Source organism: Palaemon carinicauda, chromosome 5 (genome assembly GCF_036898095.1).
Source record: "Palaemon carinicauda isolate YSFRI2023 chromosome 5, ASM3689809v2, whole genome shotgun sequence".
Lineage (NCBI taxonomy): Eukaryota > Metazoa > Arthropoda > Malacostraca > Decapoda > Palaemonidae > Palaemon > Palaemon carinicauda.
The window spans coordinates 58,191,332-58,198,831 of NC_090729.1; positions in this window are offsets into that span (position 1 = coordinate 58,191,332).

Genomic DNA, 7,500 nt, shown 5'->3' on the forward strand with positions numbered 1-7,500 from the left:
CACACACTCCCACCCACACGCGCATACACACACACGCGCGCACACACACACAAATATATATATATATATATATATATATATATATATATATATATATATATATATATATATATATATATTTTTGGGCTCAAGCCATATCGTCCTGATGGAAGTTCGTATAGGGTAGCTTCCTAGGGTATATTACAACTACGGCGATATTCCCAGAGAATTTACCTTAAGGTACCAGAATTCTAACTCCTGGAGCAAATATCCCTCGTTAAAGGGATATCGCGACATATCAGAGGACGTATTCTTGACACGCCACATGGCAATCTGCACCCCGAACAGAGAATTCGTATCGCAGGGGGCAATTGGCAAGAAACGAATTCGGGAAAGAAAAAGGGGGAGCCGCTCCCAAGGCTCCCTATCTCCCGTTTCGTAAGCGTGCCTGGCGCCAATCCTGGCGCTATCTGTATTCCTTTTTGCGTAGCTTAACAACTTGGTGTTTTTTCCTGTGTTTCTCGCAAATCTTGGATTTATTCTGCTTTTCATGGCTTCTCCAACTTCGTCGGCCTCTGATAAGTTGAGTACCATGTCTTTTATGTATAAATGTAGGCTCTTGGTAAATTTTTGAGTGATTAATAGGATTAATCTTTGTTGCAAGAGCCGTAGCCTACCGGAGGCGTCATGGACGCTGTCGCTCGCTAGGTATAAGTTTAGTTAGTCAGAGCGACATTCCCGGTTGTTTTGCTTTAATAAATTTTAGCTATTTAGCATTACATAGGATTTACTTTCGTGCTTAGTATTATTTTGGCGAAGTATTCGCCATTCTGGCCTACGCTAGGCCATGTAGCCTAGTCGTTTGGTCCTAGTACTTCATGCATGATTTTGATTTTTCCGAGTGTATTAAAATTTTATTGAAGCTTTAGGCTATGTTTTATACATTTAAGATTATGTGGAATATTTCCAAGATAGTTTACGAGTGAGTTTCGGTGATTTAGATAATCGATTCTCTTGGTGCCTACGCTAAGTTGCTTATGGAGCCTTAGTATACTTTCTCATACTCCCCGGTTGCTTTCTTTTCTTCGGAGAAGGTATGCAATCCCTTTCCCTCTGTTTAAGCCTTGGGCTTATCCCTAAGTGGTTTATCTGAATTAATTTTCGATAAAACTATACTGGGGTGTTACTGTACCTTCCTGTTCCAGTAAGTCTGGTTCAAAGAGGGAGAGAACAACAGAGTTTTTTAGTCTGAGTCTGTGTTTGTCTGGCTTGGGGTAGAGTCTCCCTCGCTGGCCTGACACAGAAAGAGGTGGCTTAGCCTCCTCAGGTCACTACCGAAGGTTTCTGTACGATATGATTCCTTCTTTTGTGATCTACCAGACTAGTCCTTGTTGCTGTTCTCGGGGAGGATAAGTTTCTTTCCCTGGGAGTAGCAACACCTTCCTTGCTTTGGTGCTCTGGGAGCTGGCAAGTATTGCTGGCCTCCCCCCTTGGATCTCCCTTAGGCTAAGATGCGTTTCTTGGCTGCGGGTGATCCGTCACTAAAGCAAGATTGGTAGGACCCTCTTTTGTCCCTTCCCCCTCTATCTCCGTAATGGCCTAGCCATTACAATACTGTACGTCATTCTACATCTGGACCTAGAATAGGTTAGGATGTGGAATTGACTCAGTCCCTTGCCGGCCGGCAGAGCTGCCGGGCGGCAAGGGTCTTCTGCTTTGAGTGCTGCCCGGACCTCCCTTGGTCCCTCATCCATGCCGGCCTGCAGAGTCAGACGGCATTGGTCAGGAAGCCTGAATTAGATTCTCCCCTTCCTTATTTGCACTCTTTCGGATTGCCGGGCTTGGAGGTAGTGTACACTCTTATCCCGGCATCCATTCTGTTTTTCTTCTAGTGCTGTACCCGACCCGGCTGCCGGCCTATGAGGCCGGCAGCCGGGCGGTTGTAGTCCTCTGGTTCTTTTGCTGCCGGCTGGCATCGGTCCTGTACCTTTGCCGGCCGGCTAATGTCAGCCCTTGTCTGCTGGTCACCAAGAGTGTGGGCGGCAGCCGGGTACTACCTTGTGTAGTTGCCGGCCGGCAATCATTGCCGGCCGACATTGACTGTTGCCCATTGGAACCAGCGTTCTGCCGCCTTATAGCTGTTAAGTAGTATACTTTAAAGCTAGTTATGGTGTGTTCCGCCGGCACATAACCTCCTATACTATACCAGTATTCTTCAGTATAACATATACTGTAAGAAGAAAACTATAGTATGGGTTTTGGTACAGCACTGTGTGTTCTAACACTTTTGTGTTTTCTTGCACAGCCCTTTGCTGTTGCCGTACAGATAAGAAAGTGAGTTCTTTCCTGTCTATTATCCAGGATTTTAAAATCATTGCTTAGGTGTGAGAACCACCTGTTTCCTCTGGAAACTTTGCATTGGTTACTCTAGAAGAGATTAACCATTTGATTTTATTATCTGGAAGGCTGCAACAATGGGTTGTGAGGGAAACACAAGTGTGTGTCTTTCCTTTCTGAATTGTTATGCTATACTATGCATATCCAGTGATACATAGTTCACTTGATACTCATGGAAATTTCTTCTCTTTACAGGAGGACCCTCCGAAGTGCGGAAATGTTTTCTGCAACGTCCGCAGCAAGAACCTCTGCGGACATGAGTTTTGTAGGAGACACGCAGCATGCGCTGTCTCCAAGGATGATCTCCAGTATTGGGACCCTCAGGTATGTACTGTGTGCACTAACCTGATTACTGAGGCCTTTGATTCCCCTAGGACGGCGGAATCAAGGGATATAGCAAGGGAGAAGCTTCGTACCTGGGTAAGGGGCTTCCAAAAGAACACCTCTGGCCCTTATCTTCCAAGTGAGAAGATGAGGGCGTATCTTTTCCCTAAGGCATCAGCTGATGCAGTGATTCCCCAGCCTCAAGAGGAGATCCCCCAAAGTCATATCCAGGTGGATGCTGAAGTCGCGGTCGCGATGCAAGACATCCAGTTAGATGACAGGATGTCTGATGTGGACGAGCATTTGGAGGAAGACCTCCTGGCAGGAGGCCAGGATGAAGTTCAAGCCCCAGACGTCGTAGAGGAAGAGGTCGACGAGGTGTCGGCTACTCCGGTTCAGATTCCGGAGCCTATTCCCTCAACATCGGCCGGTCTCCCAGTAGAGCTGGGACAGGCCCTCTCTTCTATTGTTGGAATGATCCAACAAATGCAGAAGGAGAATCAGGAGAAGGCGGCTGCTATGGAACTGCAGATGCAGTGCCTTGCAGAATCACATGGGCCCCAGAAAAGGCTCAATGTGAAAGACCTTCCCTTTTGCTCAGATGCTAACCCATGGAGGTATGCTGAGCACATGCCGATGACGACTGGAAAGATCGTCATCTCGGATAAGCTGGGCTCAGTTCCCCTAGAGGAGGTGGAATTCTGGCCCAGCAAGGCATCATATCCGGACTGTTTTGTCCGGCTGAAGAAGGAACCAGCTTCAAAGGAGGAGACAGAGCCGAAGGAGGTCATAGTGATGGACCATGCTAAGGCTCAAGCTCTACTTTCATCCTCGATGAAAGAGAGGGGCTTCTCTAACTCAAAGGTAGCTGCATTGAGCAAGAAGCTCCCTTCCTTTGTGTCCTCTCCTGCTAGAGCCTTCCCCTTTTTACAGAAAGGGTTTGCGGCTATACTAAAAGCTGTCGAGGCCGGCAAGCCTTGCCCCTCCCTGGAGGAGTGTAAACTCTTGTCGCTGGCCCTGCCTATGGACCACAAAGACTGGAAGATCGTCCATCTTACGTTCTCAGAGGGAAAGTTGGAGGCGGATATTGCCGGACGGCAGTTCGGCGAGGACCTCCCCAAGCTGTCCGACTTTCTTTTGCGAAGAGAGTTCGAGACAAAAGAAAGACTGGCTGCCTCAATGTCTCTTCAGACTACTCTTGAGACGATGGCAAGTGACCCCAAGGTCCATGAAATGTTCATGGTGGTGGCTAAGACTCATCTGGCCACAGTGACGAAGGACCTTTATGGCTTTGTCAAGGCGAGAAGAGCTTGCAGGGAGTTCGTGTTCACCGCGGCTACGGTGAGGCACGAGCCAAGAAAATTAATCTCCTCCAACATTTGGGGAAAAGACCTTTTCCCTACCGATTTGGTCAAAGAAGTTGTTGATAAGGCCGCCTTGGAGAACAGAAACCTTCTCCAGAAGTGGGGCCTGGCTATCAAAAGAAAGTCTTCCCCGAATGAGGGTCCTCAACCAAAGAGGAAGACTATGAGGACTAGGCTACCGTCTTGGCCAGCCAAGCCCCTTAGACAGCAACAGCAACTGCAATTGCCATTGCCTCCAGTGCCCCAGATGGTGGCACAAACCCCGACCACTTTTCAGTGGGTACCCCAGGCTGTGTCGACACAGTCCACGGCATTCACCCCAATGTTCGAAGGGCAGTCTTCTTCCTTTCGAGCAAAGCCTAGAGGAGCAGCCAGAGGCTCGTCTAGGCGCCCCTCAAGGGGAAGGGGATTCAGGGGTGGTCGTGGTCAGGGAGGCAAGACCTCAGGACGGCAGTCCAAGTGAAATGATACCGGTAGGAGGGAGACTGATGAAATTTTGGGATCGATGGACCTTCGATCCCTGGGCCCACAGCCTACTCAAGAATGGACTGGGCTGGAGCTGGTACAGCACTCCACCCCCGTGCCTTCGGTTTTTCCAACACTCCACCCCCGTTCTGGAGGAGTACGTTCAAGAACTGTTGGAGAAAAATGTGATCCGAAAGGTGAAGTCCATCAAATTCCAAGGGAGGCTGTTTTGTGTTCCCAAGAAAGACTCGGAAAAGCTTAGAGTCATTCTGGACTTGTCGCCACTCAACAAGTTCATAGTGAATTGCAAATTCAAAATGCTAACACTGCAACACATAAGGACCTTACTGCCCAAGAGGGCATACTCAGTCTCTATAGACTTGTCAGACGCCTATTGGCACATTCCAATCAGCCGTCGACTCTCCCCCTACCTAGGGTTCAGGCTACAACGGAGACTATACGCCTTCAGAGCCATGCCATTTGGGCTAAACATAGCCCCAAGGATTTTCACGAAGCTTGCGAGCGCAGCTCTCAAACAATTACGCCTAAAGGGAATCCAGGTAGTAGCCTACCTGGACGACTGGCTGGTGTGGGCAGCATCCGAGACAGAATGCTTGCAAGCTTCCAGTCAAGTGATCCAGTTCCTAGAGTACCTAGGCTTCAAGATCAACAGAAAAAAGTCTCGACTTTCTCCATCTCAAAAGTTCCAGTGGCTGGGAATCCACTGGGACCTTTTGTCACACCGTTTCTCCATCCCGGCGAAGAAAAGGAAGGAGATAGCGGCTTCTGTCAAGAGACTTCTAGATTCCGAGAGGATATCAAGACGCGAACAGGAGAGGGTACTGGGCTCTCTCCAGTTTGCTTCGGTGACAGACCCAGTGCTAAGAGCACAGCTAAAGGATGCAACCGGAGTTTGGAGAAGTTATGCATCAAATGCGCGAAGAGATCTGAGAAGACCAGTTCCGCTTCGGCTACGTACTCTTCTCAGGCCTTGGTCCCAAGCCAGACATCTAAGGAAGTCGGTTCTTCTTCAGCCACCTCCCCCGTCGATGAAGATTCACTCAGACGCCTCAAAGGACGGATGGGGAGGTCACTCTCATCGGAAAAAAGTCCAGGGGACTTGGTCCAAGCTATTCAGGACCTTTCACATAAACTTTCTAGAAGCTATGGCAGTGTTCCTTACCTTAAAGAAAGTCTCCCCGCGTCCCTCGATCCACATAAGGTTGGTGATGGACAGCGAGGTAGTTGTGAGATGCTTGAATCGACAAGGGTCGAGGTCACCACCTCTCAACCAGGTGATGTTGGCCATTTTCCGATTGGCGGAAAAGAAGAAGTGGTACCTGTCGGCAGTTCAACTTCAAGGAGTCCGCAACGTGACAGCGGACGCTCTATCCAGGTTCACACCGATAGAGTCGGAATGGTCCTTAGACGCAGGATCATTCTCCTTCATTCTGAATCAAGTCCCAGAACTGCAGATACACCTCTTTGCGACGAAAGACAACAAGACGTTGCCCCTGTACGTGTCCCCGTACGAGGACCCCTTAGCGGAAGCAGTGGACGCGATGTCCCTCGACTGGAACAGATGGTCCAGGATTTATCTGTTCCCTCCTCACAACCTTCTGTTGAGGGTCCTCAACAAACTGAGATCCTTCAAGGGGGTAGCGGCAATAGTGGCCCACAAGTGGCCGAACAGCGTGTGGTTCCCCTTGGCATTGGAACTACAGCTGAAGTTTGTGCCGCTACCACATCCAGTTCTGACCCAGCGAGTCCAGATGTCGACTGTCAGCGCTTCATTACAGAAAACCCGGACCCTGCAGCTCATGATTTTCTCTCCCTAGCGGTGAGAAAGCGTTTCGGGATTTCAAAAGAGGAATATAAGTGCAAATCTACTAGAAGGCAATATGAGTCATCTTGGAGAAAATGGGTGGCCTTTGTTAAGGCGAAGAGTCCGCAGGAGATCTTGACAGACTTCTGCTTATCTTTCTTCATCCACCTCCATGGTCAAGGGTTGGCAGCTAACACAATTTCAGCGTGTAAGTCTGCTTTGACAAGACCCATTCTATATGCCTTCCAGGTCGACCTAGGTAACGAGATCTTTAATAAAGTTCCGAAAGCCTGCGCTAGGCTCAGACCTTCAGCACCTCCAAAGCCCATTTCATGGTCTTTAGACAAAGTTCTTCATTTCGCTTCTCTGTTGAGCAATGAAGAGTGTGCGTTAAAGGATTTGACACAAAAAGTTATTTTCCTATTTGCACTCGCGTCCGGGGCCAGGGTTAGTGAGATCGTAGCCCTCTCGAGAGAGGCAGGTCGTGTTCAGTTCCTGGATGGGGGAGAACTGAACCTGTTTCCGGATCCTACGTTTCTCGCCAAGAATGAGTTACCCACCAACAGGTGGGGTCCCTGGAGAATCTGCCCTCTGAAAGAAGATGCATCTCTATGTCCAGTAGAATGCCTAAAGGTCTATCTTCGTAGAACTTCAGACTTCAAGGGTGGTCAACTATTCAGGGGAGAAACATCAGGCTCAATTCTATCTCTGAATCAACTCAGAGCGAAAATCACATATTTTATTCGCAGAGCGGATCCTGACAGTACACCCGCAGGTCACGATCCGAGGAAAGTTGCCTCATCCTTAAATTTCTATAATTGTATGGATTTCGAACATCTCCGCTCATACACTGGCTGGAAGTCTTCCAGAGTGTTCTTTCGCCACTAGGCGAAGCAAGTAGAGGAACTAAAGAGATCTGTGGTAGCAGTGGGTCGCGTTGTTAACCCTACTGTTTAACTCTGCGAGGAACAGTGGCTTTAATTGGGACGATTAATTCCAGGGTGAGTGTGTAGTTACATACTGTACTACAAACTAAATGAGGGCACTGAGTTGCCCATATAGACTGTTCCATTTCCAAAGGTGAACCTAGCATAAGTGCAGACATGTGTGCCGAGCGTTTCTAACGCTATTGTGATTGATTTGTAA